A 26,465-nucleotide genomic window follows, 5' to 3' on the forward strand; every position below is an offset into this window, starting at 1 on the left:
TTTGCATTCCAAATACCTCAAAATTGAGTCATAGCAGTTGGCAACTTCTGGTATAATCTCAAATATTCACATGATAGCAAAATCCAGTAGTTAATCCAATTGCTTACAAGATAAAAGCCATGTGGACTGCACCTAACACAGACACATACTCAAAACTGCAGTGAAAACTTTATTTGATAAGCGCTGTAACAAAAAGTGCATGTGGGTGCAGGGCACTGTGGATTGCTGGGTAGCCAGGACACAGAGAAGAGAGGACAAGCAGCTGGCCACTAAATAAGCTTCTTAAATGATGTCCACACCAGTTATCCTGTTGGAAGAGGGAACTGATAGTCCTCAAGGCATCCCCCAGCTTGTGAGTAACATCAGTGCCTGACAGGTGATTGCTGAGGGTAGAAGAACCACCCTGGGTTCTCATGGCACAGACAAGCTTATTATGGATGGCAGAGGCAAGCAACAATCTTCTTGAAGCTTCTTGAAGTTGTCCATCCTGCAGCAAAGACTTCAATGGACATTGCCAAATACCAAGATGCCAAGGTGGGTGATAGCACCACCTCAGTGACCTTACTGGCTGCAGAGTTTCTGAAGCAGGTGAAACCTTATGTGGAGGAAGGTTTGCACCCGAAGATCATCATTCAAGCTTTACGCACAGCCATCCAATTGGCAGTTAATGATAACAAAGAGATCACTGTGACCATGAAGAAGACAGAAAAAGTGGAGCAGAAGAAGCTACTTGGAGAAGTGTGCCATCCTGCTCTGAGCTCCAAGCTCATCTCCCAGCAGAAAGCCTTCTTTGCAAAGGTGGTGGTTGATGCAGTGATGATGCTTGATGGTTTGCTGCAGCTTAAAATGATTGGAATCAAGAAGATACAGGGTGGAGCCCTAGAGGATTCCCATCTGTTACCTGGTGTTTCATTCAAGAATTTCTTTTATGCTGGTGTTGGAAATGCAACCCCAAAAGTGCTATAATCCCAAGATTTCACTTTTAAATTTTGAGCTTGAGTTGAAAGTTAGGAAAGATAATGCTGAGATCAGAGTCCTCACAATGGGGAATTACCAGGCAATTGTTGATGCTGAGTGGAACATTCTCTATGACAAGTTAGCAAGGATCCATCATTCTGGAGCCAAAGTTGTCTTGTCCAAACTCTCCAATGGGGATGTGGTCACTCAGTACTTTGCTGACAGGGGCAGGTTCGGTGCTGGCTGAGTACCTGAGAAGGATCTGAATAGGACAATGATGGTCTACAGAGGGTTAATCCAGACCATTGTGAATGCTCTGTCAGCAGACATGACATGCTGGGCAGCTAGCTGCCAAGTGTTTGAGGAGACCCTGATTGGAAGTGAGAGGCACAATTTCTTTACTGGCCTCCCAAGGACAAGACATGCACCTTTATCCTCCACAGTGATGCCACAACTTATGGAGGAGACAGAACAGTTCATGCCTAATTCCATCATGATTGTCAGGAGGGCCATTGAAAATGATTTGGTGGTGGCTGGTGGTGGGGCTATTGAGATAAAGCTCTCCAAGTACCTATGGGATTAGCAAGGACTATTCCAGGAACACAGCAGCTAGAGTGGGGGGTATGCTAAGGCTTTGGAGATTATCCCATGGCAGCTAAGTGACAATACTGGCTTTGATACCACAAACATTCTCAACAAGCTGTGGTCATAGCATGCCCAGAGAGGCACATGGTATGGCATGGACATCAATGACGAGGATATTGCTGACAACTCTGAGGCCTTTGTGTGGGAGCCAGCTATGTGCCAGGAAGAACACCGTCATCAGAGAAATGAATTGTCTTGCACCTTGATTTTGGACTTCCCAGCCTCCAGAACTGTGAGAGAAAAATTCCCATTGTTTAAGCCATCCAGTCTGTAGTATTTTGTTATGACAGTTCAAGCTGACTAATACAATAGAATTTTGTTAATTGAGATAACTGATAGTTTTCAGGGCACTCATAGGGCTGCCACAAAAAATATGACAAACTGGGTGGGTTATAACAACAGACATTTATTCCCTCACAGCTTGGGAGGTTAGATGTTCAAAAATCAAGGTGTTGACAGAGCCATGCTCCAACTAAATGCTCTAGAGAAGAATTCTTTCTTGCCACTCTCTGAGTTTCTGATGTTCCTTGGGTTGTAGCTTCATCGCTGTGATCTCTGCCTCCATCTTCAGATGGCTTTCTTTTCTATGCATGTCTCTGTGTGTCTGTCTTATAAGGATACTAGTCATTGGACTTAGATTCACCCTGATCCAGTATGTTCTCATTTTAACTTAATTATATCTATAAAACCCTATTTCCAAATAAGGTCACACTCAGAGGTTCTGGGTGGATATAAATTTTTGGAGGGAACTGTTCAATCCCCTACAGCTGATAGTGAAGTAGAAATTTTCAGTAAATATTAAAATACTTCTAAAAATTACAGATCTGAATTTTCTAAGTAATAAAAATTATATTCTGATTTATTTTGTGTCACATTCTAACTCATTTTTTCCATTCATTTAATTTCTCTTTCCTTCATTGCCCCCGTCTCAGAAGGCTATGGCTTACCCATGAGAAACGATAAACTCTCTCTTGTGGTTGATATTTATGGGAATGCAAGCTGACAGGTAAGCTGATGCACTCTTTCTTAAATATTTGACCCACAAATGTAGCCAGACACTTGAAAAAAAATCTGTGTTTCCTAGCTGGTGTGGTTATATTAATATCAGATGAAGTAGACCTCCAGACAAGGAAAATTGCCAGAAATAAAGAGGACACTTCATAATGATAAAAGGGTCAATTCATCAGGAAGACATATCTTAAATGTGTATGTGCCTAATAAAAAAAGTTTCAAAATCTGTGAAGCAAAACAAGATATTCTCAAATCGGTAATCACAGTTGCGCATTTTTAACACTACTATTAGTAATTGATGGACTATCCAGACAAAGAATATTGATAAAGAGATAGAAAATTTGAATAGTACTGTCAACATATCTGGCCTAAATAACATTTACAGAACATTTCACCCAACACTGCAAAATACACGTTCTTTTCAGGTTTACATGAGAAATTCACCAATATAGGCAACAGGATAGACCAAAAGAAGTCTCAACAAATTTTTTAAAAAAGGAAATCTTATTGAGTATTCTCCTGCAATAGAATTACATTAGAAATCAATACAATATATAAAAATCTCCAAATATTATAAAATGGAAAAAAAAGTGTTTTATCATCTCAACTTTAAAAATGAATGTCAGTGAGAGCTCTTATTCAACTCTATGATTCCCAAGTGGGTAACGAAAAATCTCCACTAAATTGTTCAAGAAAACTAACTCTCAAAACCAATTAATCTTTTTAAAATTTATTGTTTATAGAGCTCTTTACAGTTGTCTTATGTATTGCCATTGACCACTCGCTTGCTACATCAAGAAAAATGTATTCAGCAATATAAATAATGCTTTCATATAGCCCAAGATTATTTACATGAATATTCTATATTACTTTTCATGGTCTCATTTATTTAAAACCTCTAGGATCTCAAAGTCTTTCTGGAACCAGAGACGGGATTGCTAATTGCCTTGGAAATGTGAAATAAACAATTTTTCTACATATGTTAGTGCCACTGTTTATTGACTATTTGCTCAGCTCTGATGTAATTGGGGTCATTAGGGAAGCAAAAACAGCTCCCATCCTGTCAGTACCTGACCTTTAAACTAGTCGTACATTCTGTGTTACTGGATGTTAAACAAGCTAGCCCTTTCATGGCATGGTAGCTGTTGTTGCAATGCAAGCAGGAGTAGAGAGGTGCCATTCCTTGTTGAAAACTTTTTTGGAAAAAAAAAAAAGTCTTCTGCTGCAGACATGGTGTTCCAAAAATCAGACAAAATATATTTCATGGAAAATCTATTTTGAGTTCGACATTCATTTGAAAAGCTAAAACTAGCATCCGGATAAAAAAAGGAAGGGATGAAACATCAAACTGAAAATATCTTCCTATATTGTGACATTTTAGCAAATGTAAATGAAACCACCTTTAAGGCTGTCACAAGCAAAGAAATCCAACTGGGGTCTTGATGACTGAAGGAATGTTAAAGAATCTCTCATCAGCAGACCATAAAGAATAAAGCAAAAGCTATCAGTAATGTGCAGATGTTATCAGGATGTGACTACAGCACAACCCCGCATCCCGATGAAGAGACAAAACTGCAGATGTTTAACATATTACAGGAACTAACCGCAAATTCTGTTTTGCTTCTCCTACTTTATAGTGTTTAATTTTTTTTTTTTTAAAGACACATGAATTGCACTTTGGAAGAACTTCCTCCACCTCAATCACTTTGTAAGTCTAAATGCTTCCTACTAGAATGGAGGGAGTTCTGGGGAAAGTGGCATATAAATTACTACACGGGTGTGGGCAGTGGGAAGTATGCAGGGAAGGGATGTGTTTAAGCATTTATATGGAGGTGGTGGGAAGAGAGTGCTCATCATTGTGTGATAATGGAAGCCTAGGTGTGAGATAGAGACCCATACACTGATTTGACAACAAACCTACTTTAAATCTGCTTCAATCCTGGCAAACCAAAAGAACTCATTGAAACTTCAATTTGTTAAACAAAGTAGAACACATTTGAAGATGTGAAGCCAATAATTCTGCCCAGATGACTTTTTTCTTTTAAAGTTATAGATAGAGTAACAGTTTGATAGATCATTTATTTAGTTTTCAAAGGAATTGTTTATCTTTCAGTAACTGCCCCTCCTTGGTGAGAATTATTTTAGTGGGACAGCTGAGTTTTCATTATGTTCTTGAAAACGGCCAATTATCAAATCATGAAAAAGTATACTAAGACATATATTTCTTTCATTTTGATTAGTTAGTTTAGACATACTCATGTTCCAGGAAAATTTTGTTTTCCAAAAAGAACCCAGCCTATCTATTGTGCTCAGCTGCTGGTTTGATCCCAGGTCGAAGTGGGGGTCAGCAGCTGGGGTGAGTAGGTCAGTTTGCTGGTGCCCTCTTCTGTCTGACACAGGTCTCTGCTGGCCTCTGTCCCCTCTGCTCTCTATCTGCAGTTCTGTTCTCTCCCAAGGAGCCTGCACGACCTTGCCCTTCCGGGCCTTTATTCAGAACCAGTCAATATCAGCTGGGTCACATGGACTGAAGACTACAGAACAAAAACAAAAAAAGAAGAAGGGAGGTACTTTTTTAAAAAGAACAAGATGACCTCTTTGAGATTAAAAACATAAAACACACTAAAACACACAAATCAATTTTGGCGATGGGCTTTTACTTCAGGGAAAAACATGTAATTTACATTGGAAAGAATAAATATTAGAAAGCGTGACAAAGAATGACACTCTACTTTTGGTGAAAATGATTAAGTCTGTATGTTTATAAGGATGAAAACTCATAGATAGATATCACCTAGAACGAAGAGTGGCTTAATATGTATTCTCAAAATAATTTTCTTTGAGATTCAGGAAAGAATAAGGCCAGAAAATGGGAGTTAACATATTGTACTTTCCAAAGGAAAGAGACAGAAGAGATACACAATAAAAAAGATAGTCCTGCTTGATGTTACAAGGCTTGAGTAAGTAATTCCAAACCGATGATTTAAAAACAAACCAAACCAATGACAAAAACAATTTTTGGTTTTAAAGCACACTCATCTATTTATGTCCACATGGACTAAATACAGTAGAAAGTAAACACAGTTCATCTTAAAGGTTGTTTAATAGTGGGCTCAATACATTCTCTTCACCTCTCCATTCCTAGTGCCTGGAACAGCATTTGGCACATTGAGAGTGTCCAATAATGTTGGTTAAATTGAATCATTGAACAAGAGTAAAGAACCCTGTTCTGAATGCTGAACAAAGTAAAATATTCAAATATTTGAATATTTCAATGCTTTCTGTCTCAGGGGCCATCTCAGCTTGTAAGAAAATTTCATGTATTTTTTATGCCAGGGTAGGCAACTACAGAGGGAATGAAAGAAATTCTTTAGCGTAAGGTTGTTCCACGTTTTGCCAAGTTGTGACCGGCTGAAAAACTCAAAACATTTTGAGGAGATGCTATCTGCCATGGGGATTACCACAATACTTGTAGGATCAAAGAAAATTCCACATTTTACCCTGGTGATTAGCTGTAATTAAATAAAGTAAGTCTTTTTAAACTTCATTAGCAGCAAGACGTTTGCTACAGCAGAGTGGGCACAAATCATCCATTCTTAATTAAAAGATAATCCACAGGATGGCCATAATCTTCTTCTAAAAATACACCACTTCCCCCTGAAAGATTTTCTCATCAAAAAGGATAAATAACAGTTTCTATGAGTTTAAGCCATGAAGGAAGGATGCTCCTCCCGTTTGCTTGAGTGAGTGCTGAATGTGGCTGATAACATCACTTTGGCATGCTATTATCTAAAATGGTAGAATACCTCACTTCAGCAAAGTCTGACATAAATCTTTGAAAACAAAGACATTGCATATGTATGAGCTGAAATAGATATGACAGTGTTGGCACATTAATATTCCTGTCACTAGGGGGTTTCAAACTTTTAAGGAGAGGATGGGAATGAATTCAGACTGTAGCTGGTAAAATAGGGCAACATACAGTAGGACAATTAGGCATGAGGAACCATCATAAAATACGCACAGAGAAGGGTTCCCCTGCTCCCTGCCTTTGGTTAAAAAATGACTGTAGGATCATTTCTTGGGAATGCCAAGAATAATTAATTTGGCTTAGAGATCTGCATGGTTGTTCTAAGCATACTAATAAGAATATTCCACAAAGACCAGTCCCAATCAATAGAACAGAGAACTATTTTTTCATGTGTAGCCACTGTGGTGGTTCGTGGTAACAGATGTTTCCACTTATTCCACAACAACTGTCATTAAAAGTAACAGTGGGTCCTAATTGAACAGTTCTCCACATAGTTGGATCTGTGCAGAAAATAGTTCTGTTATTGTATGTCCTACAATTACTTTCTTTTCCTGTTTTTGATTGCTGATATGATAAGCTTTACCATGATCTTTATACTGAATTTCTCTGGAAGAAGTAAATGAATGAAAAATAAATTTGTTTTTAACTCCATCTTATCCTATAGAGTATTACTATGTGTTGGAAAACCATCTACTTAGAGATGTCAACCATTTTTAGAATAGCCTTGTAAATCATCAAATTCTAGAAAATCACCACTTAACAAGGAAGATGACATAACTGTTGTATTAGATTACATTCGGCATGGGTAATTCTGTATGCTAAGAGTTATTCAACACTAGGTCTTAATGAAAAATTGTCACTAAGTTACAGTTCTGGTGTTTGAAACTTATGTTGAAATGTTAGAATTTTTCTTTTGATAAAACATATGTGTTGATCTGGTGAGTGGAAATGAGGGGCTGCACTGCTTAAAGGCTTTTTACCAAAAGCTTTTTGGACACAGTGCTCTAGCCCTGGGAGGCTTGGTCTGAGCCCTGACAGCAGTCTTCCAGATGGAGAAAAAAGGCTTCAAAACCTCCCCTTTTGACAAAGAGACATGAAATAATATCTGACAAAGGCATCTCAAGCAAATATGATGGCAAGCCAGCAATTATGTAGGCTACAAAGGAGAGCACATCTCACTTCCAAATGTCTTTTTTTTTCCTTCAAATTTTACTTATAACAACTCATAGAGGCGCTTAGGTCAGTATTTTTAGAAACAATTTAATGTATGACTGTGCTTTAGGTTTGGTGTATCTCCTTTATTACACTAATGCTATTTGTCATTTCATGCATATGTCAGCATTGTTTTTGAATGGAAAATGGTTGGGAAGAAACCAAGCACAAAGAAAGGCTCTTGCAGCTCACTATATACAACTTTGTTTTAGAAAGAAAGAAATATTCCAAGGAGATAGGTTATATGACACTTGCAAAATGTTGGGATCTCTTAAATGGAGTTATATGTTGAAAGAAATAAATTAAATAATACTGGCCAAGAAAAATGACAGCAAAATTGACCAGGTCAAGCTGCATAGCTTCCCTCTTTAATCTCAGACTGTCTGCAAATGTATTATTCTCGATCTTGGAAAAGCTTTTCCGAAGATCTGAAAATACTTTGTTTTGTTAGTACAATACTAAACTGTGAAGAATTTACATGTACAAAATGAATTTTGATTCAATCTTATACATAAATCATCATTAAAAGCATATATACCCCATGAATTGAAGCCCAAGTTTCAACTAGGATGAATAGCAATAATAATAATAATGATAAATGAGATGAAACACATACTTCACAAATAACTGCAACATATGCTTCCTCAAAATGTTTGCTTTTTTATTTCATAATAATCAAGCTGTTCCTGATGGAAGACACATCTCAAACAGGCAAAGTGCTCATGGTATAAAATTATTGATATGAACTGTAAATGAAAACAAAGCTACTTGGTCCTTTAAAATGTTCTCTTTCATGTTGATTTATTGCAGAAAAATAATAAATTGCAGCCTCTTCTTCTTCCTCTGACATACCTGGGATACTTTACATGACTTTGAAATGGCTTAATTATTTTACCACCCACTGTAGAATATTCTGAAGAGGGGAAGAAAAACATGTATTTACTTTCCTGTGGACATTTCTTACTGTCTGATCCAGTACTTGGGAATACCAAAGAAGTACTGTTTAATGGGAAAGAAAAAAATAAATCAAAGGTATCAAAAATTATATTAGAAGTTACTTGATAAGAGGTAATCAATCCATTCACCACGTGGTCTGTAGTATAACGACACTGCAAGTTCTCTGATACCCACATCTGCTAATCAAGTTACCAATAAAGGGGCTATAGATAAGGATGCTCCTGAAATTGACTATAAATACTAGTTACCATTTAAAAAGCACTAGAAAGATGTAGTCTTTTCTACCACATTCACACAAAGAAGTTTCTTTATACCCTCACTATTTCTTTCTTGGGATAACCTCTTTTGTTCTATCAGATTGTACAGATTGAATTTGCTGTGAAATTATGTTTTCTGCTAGCTACGAAAGAACAAGAATTTCAGTATACCACTGATAAAGCCATCATATTCTTTTATTTATTATGTACAGAGCATCTATTATGATTTAGACCCTTACAAAAGCTAGCATTTATTAAAACATTTCATATATTTAAATATGTTTGGTTTCAAAGATAAAATATATCTTGTTTGTTTGAATAAAATGTTTGTCTCACTTTTTAGCACACCAGATGCATTTCCTTGTTTGACTTAAACAAAAACGGTCATGGGTTTGATTTTATATGGAGTTAAACATTTAGTAAAATAGCTGTTTTATATGAAATGCAGAACACAAATATCTGCAAACAAATGTGAATTTGGTATTACCAATGAAGAATATACCCTAAGTCACTGGTACCATTTAATCTTATGTGCGATAGCATTTTCTTATCTAGCAAAACAAGTCCTCCATCATCTGTTACCATTTTATATAAAATAAATAAAAGACCAACTTCTTTTCTTATCCATGCATTGCTTATTCCTTGAAAAAACAGATACGTTTTATAAAAGAAGTTGTTATATTAAGATGTATGTCTGCTTTTCTTCAGAAGACAGATTAGAGTGCTTCAGCTGCCACTAAAGTTGTCGCTCTTTGTAACAAAATGTAATGCTGCATATATAAAAATGCAAAGTGTAATGTAGAGTCAAATGTCTCTCAGCACAAGAGTTGTTCGTTTTAGCACCCATTTTGTTGGTATTTATCAACTTACTAATTATAGGCAAATTGCTTCCAACACGAAAACTGTGATGATTAGCAGTTTTTTCTGCTAACTCTAGTCTACTGTAGTTCCGGTAAAGAATGTCAATAATCCAGATTCCTTTCTTTTTCCTGGCTTAGAATGTGTAAAAATAAATTCATCAGGCTAGCATTTCTCAACTTTTGGGAAACGTGGTTTTGAAGGATGGGGGTGGGAAGAGGAAAAGGAATGGATATCTAATCAAGAAGGTCTACATGCCTCTTCCCATCAATTGGGCAATCTTGAAGGCATACATGAGACTAATCTATCTATTACATAATGGAATTAGGTAATCCCAGTTTTACTAACAGAGTAATGCATTTGTGCATTGCAAGGGAAGTGCATCAATCACTAGAACCCAGCATAGAATACCTATATTAAAGAAGGGAATAAGAAGAGTTTTAAGAACTAGCTCACATACCATCACTGATAACCAGAAAATGGCTGGCATATATTGTTTTAAACCTTTCATAGAACTATGCAGCAGGGCGACATGATATTGCTTGGTCAGACATAAAACAGTTTGTCACCTTCAGCCTTCCATTACAATCCTTTAAAGTGAGCTCAAATGAAAATGGGAGTAACATGGCAATCTAGAAAATGTTTTCATAACATGCTATACAATAAAAAGGTTGAATTTTCTATCACCATTGCTAATTTCACCCATTTGTTTCTCATTATAATAAGGAAACAGGATTAAATGGAAAATTTTACAGTTCACAGAATACATTACACTGCAGAAATGTCTGTAGCAAATACTGACTTCGTGTCTTAACCAACTTACATGCCTCTAAGTGACTATTTCTCCCTGCTATGAAGTTTTTAAAAATTTAAAGTTATATTGGCAGGTTCCAGTCAACAATGATATCTGCAATGTCCTTCTTTCTCCAATACATTGCTTTTAGTCTAATTGCTTATTTGCAGTCTCAGCAAGCAGAGAGTAGAATTTTATCCTCTTTGCCTTGTCTCTGAATACTAACTAGCTGGCCAAGCCAAGGCTCTCTAAAGAGAGAAACTGCATGGGAGACACACTGCATTTGACACAGTCAAGAGGTAAAAGAAAGAGCAAAACAAAAGTCTATTCAGAACTGAATCCTGTGATATTCTCCCCCATCCCCCAACCCCTTTAAAAATAAAGAGAAAGGGGCGAAATACCCATAAATCCATGCCTGAATGCCTGAAGTTGTCAGAATAAAGGACAATGAATGACAGGTGACTGTCAGTCTAATTCTCAGTCTCCAAGTTATCACTTTTTGGCATTGTTGAACAAAAAAAGTGTATACATAACAAGGAAATATGTCATAAGTTCTCTATGAATGCGCAGACAGGTTCAACATGGGAGAAGAACTTAAGTATTTCCACATGGGCACATGCATTTCCTTCCAGTTCTGTGTATTTTTCCTGGAAAATGTTCTGAAATTATTGTTTTTCTAATGACAAGAATGCTAAATAACTTTGGGGAAAATGCTGAAGGGTTATTAAACTGCTTGCCTTTTAATTCTTTTTTTAAGAATGGGAGATATAACTTGATATATAAAACTCCTTGCACATGTTGCTACATTTTTAAAAAAGAAATAAGAACCAACTGATGAGAGTTTTTCTGTTTGATTTTTAAAAGGCTCTTCTCAAGCTATTTTCCCCCAAGATCTCTTTATACTTTCATCCTTGCAGACTGCCTTAATCCTCCTGTCTTTGTTGTTCCAATGTCTGATCAGCTTGTTCTACCCCACATTTGCTAGAACTGAAACTTGACTTCAGGCACTTGCAGTTATAAATCCCTACAAACCTACAGGGTTTCCAGAGAAAGGTGGAGAGTGCTGAAGCAGGAAAGGTTTTGATGGCTATTTAAATAATGTATATTAACTTGTCTGTTGCATTTACTACAGGTACAGAGAGATAAATGTGGAGTGATGGAGTAATTTGTAATTAAAATAAGTTTGGCCTCTTCTCAGATTACTGGCACACTCCAGTCTGTTGACCATCTGTAGTAGGACAAAGATTCTATTCTGAGTTCCATTGGGCTGGGTAAGAGACACAACTACACAGAGCCCCAAGTTTCTACATCTTACCACGGTGGGCATGAAGAAAGTTCATTGTCACCAGCCTTCTGATGTCAGATATAACCAGGTGATTGGAAGAGTATAGAGACAGTAATCTGTATCACTGCAAACACACGGCACTATTCTGGGGAAGTGCCGCTGGAGGTATCACCCCAGCAGGTGTTACTAAATGTTCTAAGCCTTTTGAGAGAAATTAAGAAGGGAAAGTGTGTAACTGAAATGAATTTAAAAAAAAAACCTTGCTGTAAAGGAAAAATAAATGTTTAAAGTAGGAACATGACAGAATTCTATTTCACTGTTAAACATGAACAATCGTTTTTTCACATTAACCGTGAAATACACAGAATTCTCTCATGTTCCTACTTTTAAAGTTTGGAAATTAAAAGTACTTGATAGGAAACAGTCATCTTAGTCTTCGAGAAATTAATTTGTATGGGAGGCTGAGGTGGGCAGATCACGAGGTCAGGAGTTTGAGACTAGCCTGGCCAACATAGTGAAACCCCATCTCTACTAAAACTACAAAAAATTAGCTGGGCGTGGTGGCGGTTGCCTGTAATCCCAGCTACTCAGGAGGCTAAGGCAGGAGAATGGCTCGAACCCAGGAGGCGGAGGTTGCAGTGAGCCGAGATCATGCCATTGCACTCCAGCCTGGGTGACAGAGTGAGACTCCATCTCTAAAACAACAACAACAACAACCAAAAAAAAAAAAAAGAAACAAATTAATTTGTAGATTATTTGACAAACTGATAATATGAGAACCATCCTTGATTTCATATAAAATTTATTTTTGCACAAAAGTGAACAAGATTCCTGGATTCTATTTCTCTTTTTTTCCCCATTTACAGTAGATATAACTTAAACTGCTTCATCTGAGTATTTATTTCAGGAGCTCAAGCAGAAATGATTATGTCTAACACCTGAAAATGTTTTCATATAGTAGTTGTAATTATTTGTACTTATTTGTAGTAATTCTGTTTCTACCTCTTATTTATGATGGTTCTCATAAAAAAATTCTCCTGTGGAAAACAGTAATTAAAAAATCTTCCTGTTGTAAGTGATATTGACAGGTTTACAGAAACTAAACTTGAAAGTCACAGATAAAATTGTTTTAAACTTCAGGATTATAGTCTACTACTACTTTTGGTTAATAGAAAATACATGGGTATGAAAATTAAATATGACAGTGATATGAGGAAAAGGTTTCATTTGAGAAGAAATTGGAGGCTAACTTCTAATAAATAAAATTAAATCTATGCACATTTAAAGAGTGTGTTTTTGAGGTGGGATCAAATGATCAAAAATCCAAATTTGCTATTGAGTAGTTGCATGAAAATATTTTGCAATGAAAAGAGAATAATTGTTATTTTTAAACTGATAGGTTTTTTTTTTGTGGAATGTGTATGTGTATAGGGATGTGTGTGTAGGGGTGTGTGTGTGTGTGTGTGTCTGTGGTGGAATGATAGTGAGAAAGTAGGAAGAGTTATGTTGGGAATAATACTGTTTCATACTAGAGACTTTTCAAAATGAAGATATATAATTCTGCATTTCATTTATATTTAACAAGACCTACTATACAGTTGAGGGAATCCCAATTACTTTGAAAAATAATGACCTATGGGTCAGTCACATCTTGACAACTCCTGATGAGGGTTCAAGGAAAAATTCAGGGTCTTAAAAATACAGAAATCTAAGTAGATCACCATCATCATGTGATGACAGCAAGTTTTACACATTTTCTGAAAGATAATTATTTTATGAGCTAGTTATATCTATGAAGACTGATAATTTCTTTTTCTAATAACAAAGAACAATGTGGTCAGAAGGGATGAAATACTCAGCTGATCATCATTCTTAAATAGTAGGTAATAAATGCTTTCCTTCTAAAAGCAATTAAGCTTAAATGCATTAGTAACTCTATCTTAGCCAATATTTATCCTCTAGGTTGTAACGATGCAGTGTCAGGGATAAGAAGCGGAGAAATGATTACTATGAGCCAGATAGAGAGGCAGCAAGGCAGGGGTGAGGTTTTTCCTCTGGATAGAAGAATGGGAAGTTAAGAATAGGTCTGGGAAAGGAGGAAGAGCATGGTGGAAGAGGAATGAAATGAGCAAAGACACAGATATGAGGATGAATATAGGGGTAAAACGTTCAAACGCTGACCTTCCCTTTATAGGGATAGGTAGGTAGGTAGATAGACAGATAGAGATGGATACGTACGGAATGGAGAACCTCATGGTGGAAGTAAAATTCTGTGATGATATTTTAGGAAAGTCTATTCTTCTGTATTGATATTATTTACATTTTATAAATAATAGAGTGACATCAACAATGGCTGGCTAGAGTTACCTGGTACTTGTCCTCCCCACCAAAAGGAACCAAAAAATGAGTAAACAACTATATTTTGAGTACAATGACTAAGGAAGTATGCTGGGAAACACCAGGGTAATGACAAAAATCCCTGTGTTGCACAGAAAACCAGAATAGCAACATAAAGAGGTGAGCAAGACATTCTGCCTTTGCCACTCTGCCTTGTCCACTGGGCTCAGCTCAGAGTCAGTGGAGACATCTTCTTATGAAGGAAAGGTAAGCTGGAGTTATCCAGAGGTCCCCATGGCAGCCACAAACATCAGCAATCCTGTCCCACAGTCCTCATAGGCCTTTACTCCAGTTTGTACAGTAGCCAGGAGTTGTGCAGCTGCATTGCCTCAGAGTAGAAGCCCACCTTGAACAGTCTCCACCCCCATGGCCTAAGCTGCTATGGCTCAGCTTTGTCTTGAAACTGGACACACTGCTAGAGTGCATTCTTCCCTGGGGGCCAATAGCAACCAATTCTTTCTATGGCTGAAGTCCCACTGTCTTATTATCATGTTCACACTGGTGTCTGCAATACCATGATGCTTGCTGCCAAGAGCCTAGGCCAGATGGAATGAATAAGACCCCAACATGTAAACCCATGTGGCACACCACCCCTTCAGGGAACAAGCAGAGTGGTAGCCACTAAACAGCCAACTGGGTGCCTCACCCATGAACACTTGTGTTGAACAACTGACTGGCCCACTTATCCTGTACATGTCCAGCCTGAAAGCTGGTCCTATGGTGATCTGATCCCCTCAACAGACCACTGCAAATCAACTCAGCCCTGACATACTTGGGCTCACCTGTGTCCAGCTTGACAGCTGGTCCAGTGGTAGCTACATGTCCCTGGAAAGACTTCTGCAAGGCCACCCAGTCCTGCTGCACCTGCATGCACCTGCATACAATGGCACCTGGCCTGACAACCAGTGCTGCCGTGGCTTGAACCTGTGGACAGACTTCCTCAAGGCAGCATGGCATGGCCATGCTCACATGTACCTATGCCCAGCACAACTACTTGTCTGGCTGCAGCTTCCTTCCCCTGACAGACTGCTGCAGAACCACCTGGCCCTGCTGTGCTCATGTACACCTGACTCAATAGCCAGTCCAGTGGTATCTCCAATTTCCCAGAAAGACAGCCACACAGCTGCTCAGCCAGTTGTACCCTGTCCAACAGCCAGTCTAGCAGGAGCCACTGCCTTCATGGAAAGCCCACAGGACAGTCTGTCAATTTCTTTGCCTGCCCACATCTGCCCCTGCAACCAGCCTGATATCTCCCCTACCCCCAGCAAAACTGCACCACAACCATCATAAACTCACACAGACTAGGCCACTGAAGCAATCACAGGTGTTGCTGACAAGAATTATAGTTAAATAAACTGACAGAGACCATGCTACTGAGTCCACCAGAATGAAAGTTAATGCATCATACCCAATTGACACCCTAAGACCTATCTACAGAAAAACTCCCTATGTAAGCTACTCCATAAAATTGGAAAAAGGGACTGTTTCTCTCAGTGTGCACACAAAAATGTAGGAACATAAGAAAAGTTTAAAAAGAAGGAAACATGACACCCTCAAAGGAACACAATAAATCTCGTAGTAACAGATTTCAAAGAAAGAACATTTATACATTGATTATGAAGGAATTCAGGCATTTACAAAATGCCTTTAAAAGGTTATTATTATAAAATAAAAATCTGAAGAAAGATACAAGAACATAAACAAAAGACAACCAATTAAAGGAAATCAGTAAAACAATTCATCATCTGAATGAGAAATTCAACAAAGAAATAGAGATCATAAAAAGGAACCAACAAAAATCTTGGAGCTGAAGAATTCAATGAATAAAATAAAAACACCATTGAAAGCTTCAACAACTGACTAGCTCAGGCAGAATAAAAAGTCTCTGAATTGAGTACAGGTCTTTCGAAATAACCTTGTCAGAAGAGAAAGAAGAATAAGAAAGAATAATGAAAGCCTATTGGATGTACAGAATAACACTGAGCAAACAAAATTTGCATTAGAGAAGTATCAGAAGGAGAAGAGATGGTAAAACACACAGAAAACCTATTTAAAGAAATAATAGCGAAAATTTCCCAAGTATTGAGAGAGACATGGATATTCAAACTCAAGGAGCTCAAAGACCCACAAATATATTAAATGCCAAAAAATTCCTCTTCAAGATGCATTATAATCAAACTTTTAAAAGTGAAAGAAAGAGAATTCTGAAAGCAGCAAGAAAATAGCATCAAGTCAAATATAAGACAATTATTGTTAGACTATCAGCAGGCTTCTCAGCATAAATCTTGCGGGCTAGGAGGGAATAGGATTATATATTCCAATTTATATATTCAATTTAGCAAAGCTATCCCAGAAGTAAGGGAGAAATCAAGACCTTCCAAGACAGGCAAAAGCTGAAGAAATATATAATCACTAGACTGGCCTTACAAAAAGTGTTTAAGGGAGCATTATAGCTGTGAACAAAAGAACTATAATTACTATTCATGAAAATATAGGAAAGTATAGAAATCACCAGTAGAGGTAAATCTATGTATCAAACTAAGAATACCCCAGTGATGTAATTGCACTATGAAAATTTCTCAATACTCTAGTATGAAGGTTTAAAATAAAAATGATGGAAAACATCAACAGCCACAATTAGGAGCTAAAGAATATATAATAGATAAGAAAGTAAATTAAGGCAACAAAAATACAAATTATAGGGTGGGAGGAAAAAAGTCTAGAGTACTCTTATGTGAGCAAAATTAAGTTGCTTTCAGCTTAATAGTCTATTATAACTATATGACTCTTGATGTTAGCCCCATGATAACCAGAAAGCAAGAAATTACAGCAGATAGGCAATGAGAAAAAAGGAAACTAAGTTTAGCACCAAAGAAAACTACCAAGCCACTGAGGTAAATAAGTGAGGAAGAAAGGAACAAAGGACCCAGAAATATTCTTAGACCTAAAGGGAGAACTAGACTGCAATACAACAATAATAGGAGCCTTCAACACTCCCAGTTTCAACAGTAAACATATTATTTCAATTAAAAATCAACAAGGAAGCATTGGACTTAATTATACCATAGAGTAAATTAACCTAACAGATATTTACAAAACAACCAGAAAACAATTAACAAAATTGTAGGAGTAAATCCTTATATATTAATAACCTTGAATGTAAATGGATTCAATTCCCCAAATTAAAAGATATAAAGTAGCTGAACAGATACGAAAAATAGGAATAAACTGTATGTTTCCTACAAGAGACTCACCTCATTGTTAAAGACAGACTGACAATGAAGGGATGGAGAAAGATATTTATGCAAACAAAAAACAAAAGTGAGCAAGAATAGCCCTACTTACATTAGATAACATTGGCTTTAAGTAAAGAACTATAAAAAGAGACAAAGAAGTTCATTATATAATGACAAAGGGATCAATTCAACAAGGTAATATAACAATTGTAATATATATGCACCCAACTCCCAAGCACTCAGATATATAAAGCAAATATTATTAGATCTAAAGGGAGAAGAAGATAATAGGAGTAGGAGACTTTAACACCCCACTTTCAAAATGGACAGATTATCTAGACAAAAAAATGAATGAAAAAACATTGGACTTAAACTACATTGTAGACCAAATTAACCTAAGAGACATTTACAGAACATTTTATCCAGTAGCTGCAGAATACACATTTTCCTCAATTGCATGTAGAACAATTTCCAGGATAAAATACATGTTAGGCCACAAAACAAGTCTGAAGAAATTTAAGAAGATAGAGATTATATCAAGTATATTTTTTGACCATGATGGTATAAAACTAGAAATCAACAGTAAAAATCAATTCAGAAACTGTATAAATACATGAAAATTAAACAATATGCTTCTAAAAATCCTGTGAATAAATAAAGAAATTATAACAGAAATTAAAAATTTCCTGGAGACAAATGAGAATGGAAAAACATTATACCAAAACCTATGGGACACAGCAAAAGCATTTCTAAGAGGAAAGTTTATAGCAATAAATGCCTACACCAGAAATAGAAGAAAGACCTCTAATGATAATAATAATAAAACAAAAGATACAACCCAAGAAGCTAGAAAAACAAGAACAAACTAAATCCAAAATCTGTAGAAGGAAGAAAATATAAAATGTTCAGAGCAGAAATAAACAAAGTAGATTATAGAAAAACAATTTAAAAGATTAACAAAATGAAGAGTTTGTTTTTTGAAATGATAAACACAATCAATGATCCTTTAGTTAGATTAACTAAAGAAAAAAGATAAATAAAATCAAAGATGAAAAAGGAGACATTACAACTGATGCCACAGAAATACAAAAGATCATAAGAGACTATTATGAAAAACTGTGTGCCAATATATTAGATATACAGAAGAAATGGATACATTCCTGGATATACAAAGATTAAATTACGAAGAAATAGAAAATCTGTATAGACCAATAACAAGTGGGAAAATCAGTAATAAAAAAAATCTTTCATCAAAGAAAAGCCCTGGGCCTGCTGAATTCTACCAAACATTTAAAGAAGACCAATTCTCCTCCAACTATTCTAGGAAGTTGTGGGACAGAGAATATTTCCAAAGTCATTTTATCAGGCCACCACTACCCTGATTCCCAAACTGGACAAAAAAACACAACAAAAAACTACAGGCCAATATCCCTGATAAACACAGATGCAAAACTCCTCAACAAAATAGTAGCAAACCAAATCTAACAGCACATTAAAAAGGCCATTCGCTATAATCAAGGGAGATTCATCACAGGGATGCAAGTGTGGCTTAACATACAGAAATCAATAAATGTGGTTACACCACATTAACAGAAAAAAAAGACAAAATCATATGACGACTTCAGTAGATGCAGAAAAACAATTTGACAAAATTTCACATCCCTTAAGATAAAAACTCTCTACAAATTGAGTCTAGTAAGTTATGTACTTCAAAACAATAAAGGACATATATGACAATCCCACAGTTAACATCATACTGAATGGGGAAAAGCTAAAAGCTAATCCCCAAAGATCAGGAACAAGACAAAGATGCCCGCTTTGACCACTCCTATTCAACACAGTAACAGAAGTCAGAGCAACTGGCAAGGGAAAGAAATAAAAGGCATCCAAATTGGAAAGGAGGAAGTTGAAGTATCCCTGTGTGTAGATGACATGACCTTATATATGAACAACCCCAAAGACTCTACCAAGAAACTGTTAGATCTAATTAATAAATTCTGTAACGTTACAGAATACGAAATCAACATACAAATATCAGTAGTATTGCTATTTTCTAATACTGAATGATCTGAAAAGGAAATCAAGAAGCCAAATTCATTTACAATAGGTACAAAACTAAGGTACTTAACCAAGAAGGTGAAATATCTCTACCCTGAAAACTATAAAACTTTGATGAAAGACAGAAAAAGACACAAAAAAATGGAAATGTATTTTGTGTTCATGGGTTGGAAGAATTAACATTGTCCAAAATGACCATACTACCCAAAGAGATCTACAAATTTAATGCAATTCCTATCCAAATGCCAATGATATTCTTCACATAAATAGAAAAAATATCCTAAAATTCATATGGAACCACAAAAGACTTTGAATAGCCCAAGCAATTCTGAACAAAAAGAGTAAAGCTGAAGGCTTCTTTTACCAAAGAAGTGAAAAATCTCTAGAAGAAAAACTATAAAACACTGATAAAAGAAATTGAAGAAGACACAAGAAATGGAAAGATATCCCATGATCATTGATTGGAACAACTAATATTGTTAAAATGTCTACACTACCCAAAGCAGTCTACACATTCAAAGCAACATCTATAAAACTACTAACATTAAATAATCCTAAAATTTGTAAGAAAACCACAAAAGACTCTGAGTAGCTAAAGAAATCCCAAACAGCCAGGGGTAGTGGCTCATGCCTATAATGCTAGCAGTTTGGGATGCTGAGGTAGGTGGATCACTTGAGGCCAGGAGTTTGAGACCAGCCAGGCCAACATGGTGAAACCTTGTCTCTACTAAAAATACAAAAATTAGCTAGGCATGGTAGCACACACCTGTAATCCCAGCTACTCAGGTGACTGAGGCACAAGATCACTTGAGCCTCGGAGGTGAAGGTGGCAATGAGTGGAGACTGTGCCACTGCACTCCAGCCTGGGCAACAAAGCAAGAGTCTGTCTCAAAAAAAAGAAAAGAAAAGAAAAGAAAAGAAAAAATATCCTGATCAAAAAGAACAAAGCTGGAGGCAGGCATCACACTTCCTGATTTCAAATTATATTACCAAACTATAGTAACCAAAACAGCATGGTATTGGTATACAAACAGACACATAGGCCCATAGACCTATGGAACAAGATAGAGAAGCCAGAAATAAATCCACGCAGTTACAGCAAACTCATTTTTGACAAAGGTGCCAAAAATGTGTAATGGGAAAAAGACAGTCTCTTTAATAAATGGTGCTGAAAAAATTGGGTATCCATATGCAGAAAAATGAAACTGGATTCCTATCTCTTACCATATACAAAAGTCAACTAAAGATGGATTAAATATTTAAATTTAAGACCTGAAACTATGAAACTACTGAAAGAGAATTGAGAAAATGCTACAGGACATCACTCTTGGCAAATATTATCTGGGGGTAAGTTGCAAAAAGCACAGGGAACAAAACCAAAAATAGACAAATGGTATTATACCAAGCTAAAAATCTTTGAAACAGCAATGAAAACATTAGCAAAGTGAAGAGATGACCTACAAGATGGGGGAAAATATTTGAAAACCATTCATCTGACAAGGGATTAATAAGCAGAATATATAAAAAACTCAAACAACTCAACTGCAAAAGAAAATTCGATTAAAAATGAGCAAAAGACATGAATCAATATTTCTCAAAAGAAGACATATGAATGATCAACAGGTATATGAAAAAATGCTCTGTATCACTAATCACCAGGGAAATGCAAATCAAAACCACAATGAGATAATACCTCACTCCAGTTAGAATGGCTAGTATCAAAAAGACAAAAGTCAGGAAGTATTGGCAAGGATGTGGAGAAAAGGAACACTTACACACTGTTGGGGTTGTAAACGAGTGTGGCCATTATGAAAAACAGTATGGTAGTTCCTCAAATAATTAAAAATAGAACTGCCATATGATCCAGCAATCGTACTACCGGGTATATACCCAAAGAAATGAAATCAGCATGTAAAAAATATAACTGCACTCCCATATTTATTGCAACACTATTCACGATAACGAATATATGGAATCAACTTAAGTGTCCAACAAGGGATGAATGAATGAAGAAAATGTGATATATATATGGAAACTATTCAACCATTAAAAAGAATGAAATGTGTTATTTGTGACAAGGATGAATCTGGAGGACATCATGTATAGTAAAATAAGCCAGGCACAAAGAGACATATATCACATGTTCTCATTCATATGTGGAACCTTAAAATTTTTTTACATCATAGAAGTAAAGAGTAGAATAGCAGTTATCAGTGATTAGAGAAGGGAGGGGATGGGGGACAAGGGAGAGTTTATTCAATGGGTACAAAGTTATAATTTGATAGGAATAATAAGTTTTCATAATCTATTGCACAGTTGGGTGACTGTGGTTAACAGAAAAACATCGTATATTACAAAATAGCTAGAAGAGAGGCTTTTGAACATTCTTACCCCAAATAAATTATAAATGCACGAGGTGATGGATAGATTAACTAGTCTGATTAGATCACTGTACAATATATATAAGCACTGAAACATCATATTGTATCCCATAAATACATACAATTGCAATGTGTCAAAAAATAAAAACATTTTAAAAATAAATTTTACAAAGGAGAGGTTTTATCTTATAAGAAATACTGAGAAATAGAGATTTAAAAGTCTTGCAATTTAAACTAAAAAGAACCACTTTTCTAGCCTTGACAACGTGGCAAAACTCTGTCTCTACAAAAAAAAAAATACAAAAATCAGCTGTGTGTGGTGGTGTGTGCCTGTAGTCCTGGGTACTCAGGAGCCTGAAATGGGAGAATCACTTGAGCCTGGGAGGTCGAGACTGCAATGAGCCGTGACCATGACACTGCGCTTCAGCCTGGGCAACAGAGTGAGGCCCTGTATCAAAATAAATAAATAAATAAATAACTTTTCTGATTGATAAATGGAAATTCAGATTAGACATTCCTGCAGCAACTAAAATGACCCACTCATGTTCTTCCTTCCCCTGGGCTCCAGGACTCAAGTTCAAAAGACAGTGTAGCAGTAGCTTATGCAGTACTATATTAAATATAAATTGGTACAAATATTCTGACAAGAAAAAAAGCTAACATTCTCTACAGGTTAAAAGCCTTGAACATGTGTATATACTAGTAATTCTGCTGGTTGGAATTCATAAAAGATAAATAATCAAATAACCCAGGTAGTTAAAAGGGAACCAACCTAAATGTGAACTGTAAAAGTTTAATTAAATAAACAGTGTTATATTCAGAGAGCCATCATTGCTTTATTTCAAACACACATACACACACACACAAATCAACATTGACAGTTTTTCAAAGTTAAGGTGAAATGGAACAGTTCCTCCTGATCAGCACCCTTTGGGTCGTATATGGGTAGTCTATGTGGGTAGTCTAGACTTCTACTCATGAGATGGTTAAACAAGTACATCTTCTTGATTATGTCAGGCAGGGAAGTTGTTCACTATGCTACATATGACTGTTTGCCATCCTTGTCCCTACAGTGGAAAAGTTCAGTTTGATTATGGAGTAGAAAATCACTATTTACAGCAAGAGGAATTTAAATACCAATAGTATAGTAAAATATAAAAAGAAGATGTAAATGGTGTTAACATTAAGATGGCCTGTAGAAATCATCATTGCTTTACCTGTGCCCTAAATAGAAAAAATGACAAAAATTCTAGCTAAAATCTGTCAGAAAGAAGCAGAGTTATGAGTAAGGATTTTTCAGAGAAGTATGTGAAGCAATCACAATTGTAAGATTAAGTTTTACTTTGCATATAGGTTATATATATATATTTTTTACAAATGGTTTTACACTTACTCAAAGTGTTAAAGTGAGAATCAATTGAAGCTAGAAATTCTCACAATTTTCATGGAGTGCTACCCTTGAAGGTTTCAAGCGTCTGCTCATTACAATTTTAAATGCATTTAGTTAAGTCTAGCATTTATTTTCCTTTTTCTACCTGTAAATAATACACTGGTAACACTAAAAATTCACTTTGGAGAAGATGCTATTTTTCCACAGAACAGAGTTAGGGCAGTGGTCAAAAATCATTTTTAACACACTCCAAGTGTATCCCCCTCTGTTTAAAGAGCAAGGGCAGGTATCTGATCTTATCAATCTCCATGTTCCTGAGTGTCCAACAGTTGAAGATACTAAGCAAATGTGTGTGGTGCAAAGACCACTCTGAGATAATCCCCACTCCATAGAAGTTGATGCATTCATTGTTCCCTGACTACAATTGCCCCTTTTCTCTGCTTAGAAAGTTCTTATTCAGGCCAGGTGCAGTGGCTCATGCCTGTAATCCCAGCACTTTGGGAGGCCGAGGCAGGTGGATCACAAGGTCAGGAGTTCAAGACCAGCCTGGCCAATATGGTGAAATCTCATCTCTACTAAAAATAAATAAATAAATAAATACAAAAATTAGCCGGGCATGGTGGTGAGTGCCTGTAGTCCCAGCTACTAGGGAGGATGAGGCAGAAGAATCACTTGAACCTGGGAGGCAGAAGTTGCAGTGAGCCGAGATGGTGCCAACGCACTCCAGCCTGGGTGACACAACGAGACTCCGTCTCAAACAAACAAACCAAACAAACAAAACCAGTTCTTATCCATTCCGCTGTGCCTGTTGAAACCTCGTTCTTCCTCGGGTCACTGTCTCTAGTTTCTTTTACTGATTAGCTGAGACTACCATCATTTCCTTTTTCTTTAGTACTGAAATTTTTGTCTGTTTCACTCCCAATATTACATACATTATCTTAATTATAAACTATCTTTCATAATTACACACTTTATGCATCATAATGTTTCTTCCTTGCAAGCAACAGAAACCAACTCTGGTTAACAAAGTGAAAGGAAACTTATTGGAAGAATATCAGGGTAGGGGTGGGGGCTCATAAAATTAATAAGTTGGTAGATGAGGCTTCAGACCATGATTCAAGAGAATTCGGGAAGGATAGGATTTTGTAGCAGAAATCACAGTAACAATCCAATAGCTAGAACAGAGGTGAGAACATCATCATGGTGATGGCTGTTCTTGAGTCACTCAAATTCCTTTTAATATCTTAAAAACGAGGACCCGAAATGGTAGATTGAGGCCACAGATAAAACCTCTACTAGTGGCCTGGGGAGAAAAAATGATTTGACCCCTTTGCTTTTCTTTTCCTTTTTTTTTTTTTTTTTTTTAATATTTTTTTGAGACGGGAGTCTCACTCGGCTGCCAGGCTGCAGTGCAATGGCGTGCCATCTCGGCTCACTGCAACCTTCGCCTCCCGGGTTCAAGCGATTCTCCTGCCTCAGCCTCCCGAGTAGCTGGGACTACAGGAGCCCACCGTCACTCCCAGCTAATTTTTGTATTTTTAGTAGAGATGGGGTTTCACCATGTTGGCCAGGATGATCTCTAGATCTCTTGACCTTTTAGAAAAGCCCCCACTTGCTTTTCTAAAAGGAAGGGAGAGGCATGGAATTCACACACATGAGGAAAGAGAGCGGATTTCCAAAAAGAAAATTGGAGGGGGGGTCACTATGAGGAAGCATAAATGAGGAGCAGCCATCTATTTATTAAACTTTAATTAGATTATTAGTTCCTGAGGCACAAGGAATACCTTCCCCCCACTCCCGCCGCCCCCAGACGGAGTCTTCCTCTGCCACCCAGGCTGGAGTGCAGTGGGGCCATCTTGGCTCACTGCAACCTCCGCCTCCCAGGTTCAAGCAATTCTCCTGCCTCTAATTTGCCTCTCCTGCCGGCTAATTCGTACTTTTAATAGAGACGGGGTTTCACCTTGTTAGCCAGGATGGTCTCGATTTCCTGACCTCGCGATCCGCCCGCCTCGACCTCCCAAAGTGCTGGGATTACAGGCATGAGCCACAGCCGCCTAGCCAGGAAAATCTCTTATGCTATTTTTCAGCAGGATTCAATAATGCCTTGGACGAGTAGAAGGTCAGGTATTAGCTGGAGAAAAAGAGGGATGGAGACAGAGGTGGTATTATTTACTGAAATCATCTGACTGGGTTACATGTGGTCCATGAATGCTGTCATTATTCTGATGCCCGTAAGTCAAAACCAGGTAAGCAGCACTCATTCTAGAAGGCTGCCTTAATGAGACTTGTGCACGGAGACTGCACAAACTGGAAAGTTCACACATTAACAAAGAATACATGTAATAATGCTCTTACTATAGTACATGATTAAAGGTATTCAGTAAGTTATAGTTATAGTATCAGAGTTAAGTCTTCTCCACTGGTACAGAGGAGCGTACTATCCTAGCCTTTAAAAAATATCCCCTTTGTTGATCATCCAGCCTGTCCAAAAGCTCCACAGAGGAACGATGTGGCCCTATATTTAATATCTTCCCACTGGTAAAGTAAGAATCAGTGATTCTTGAGTGATGCAGCAGATATCAGGCAGGCTCAGTTAAGTATCTATACCATTTTAAAAATGATACAATGAATAATCCTGTCCAACTACTGTTTGAAAAACAAATAAATTGCTAATAAAATATATTAACTACAACAAAATTCCAGTCTTCCCCAACCCAGAAAATTTGATAGGAAGTAAAAGCATTCACTAGACACATTGTGTAAGGAATATTTTCAGTGTTCTGGCTTTACTTAGTTATTTCCTCATTTCCAAGTTAAGCCAAACAAATACGAGGAAGATGACAATGCCAGGAAACTTGCCTCCATCCTCCTTTCCTATGACTGCACCTGCTGTCAGGGTGCTGACCAAAGTTGAAAGGTCAGTATTCACCTGTGGCAGATGTGCCTCATTATGATAAACACTTCGATGTTGGAAATGGTTCTATTCACAGATAGTTTATCATTCAGGTGAGAAATAGAAATGTGAGAGAGCTTCACTGCTGGGAATCTTATTTCATATTTGAGTGCAATTAACCAGCTGATAAACAGGCTTTTGTTTTCCATCTGAATGGCCAATGCCCATTCATTTGGGATATGTCAAATGAGCAATAATAACAATAAAGTTTATGTATTTTGGCTCTCATTTGCTCTAAAACCTGCAGTAACCTCCTGCATTGGAATC

At 36.9% G+C, this 26,465-nt stretch overlaps 1 pseudogene; it reads left to right on the forward strand.

Annotated features, from left to right (window-relative positions):
- The first annotated feature begins 286 nt into the window (after positions 1-286).
- LOC100984349 (T-complex protein 1 subunit eta-like) lies at positions 287-2,145 on the forward strand (annotated as a pseudogene).
- Positions 2,146-26,465: the final 24,320 nt, after the last annotated feature.

This window comes from Pan paniscus, chromosome 4 (assembly GCF_029289425.2).
Source record: "Pan paniscus chromosome 4, NHGRI_mPanPan1-v2.0_pri, whole genome shotgun sequence".
Taxonomy (NCBI): domain Eukaryota; kingdom Metazoa; phylum Chordata; class Mammalia; order Primates; family Hominidae; genus Pan; species Pan paniscus.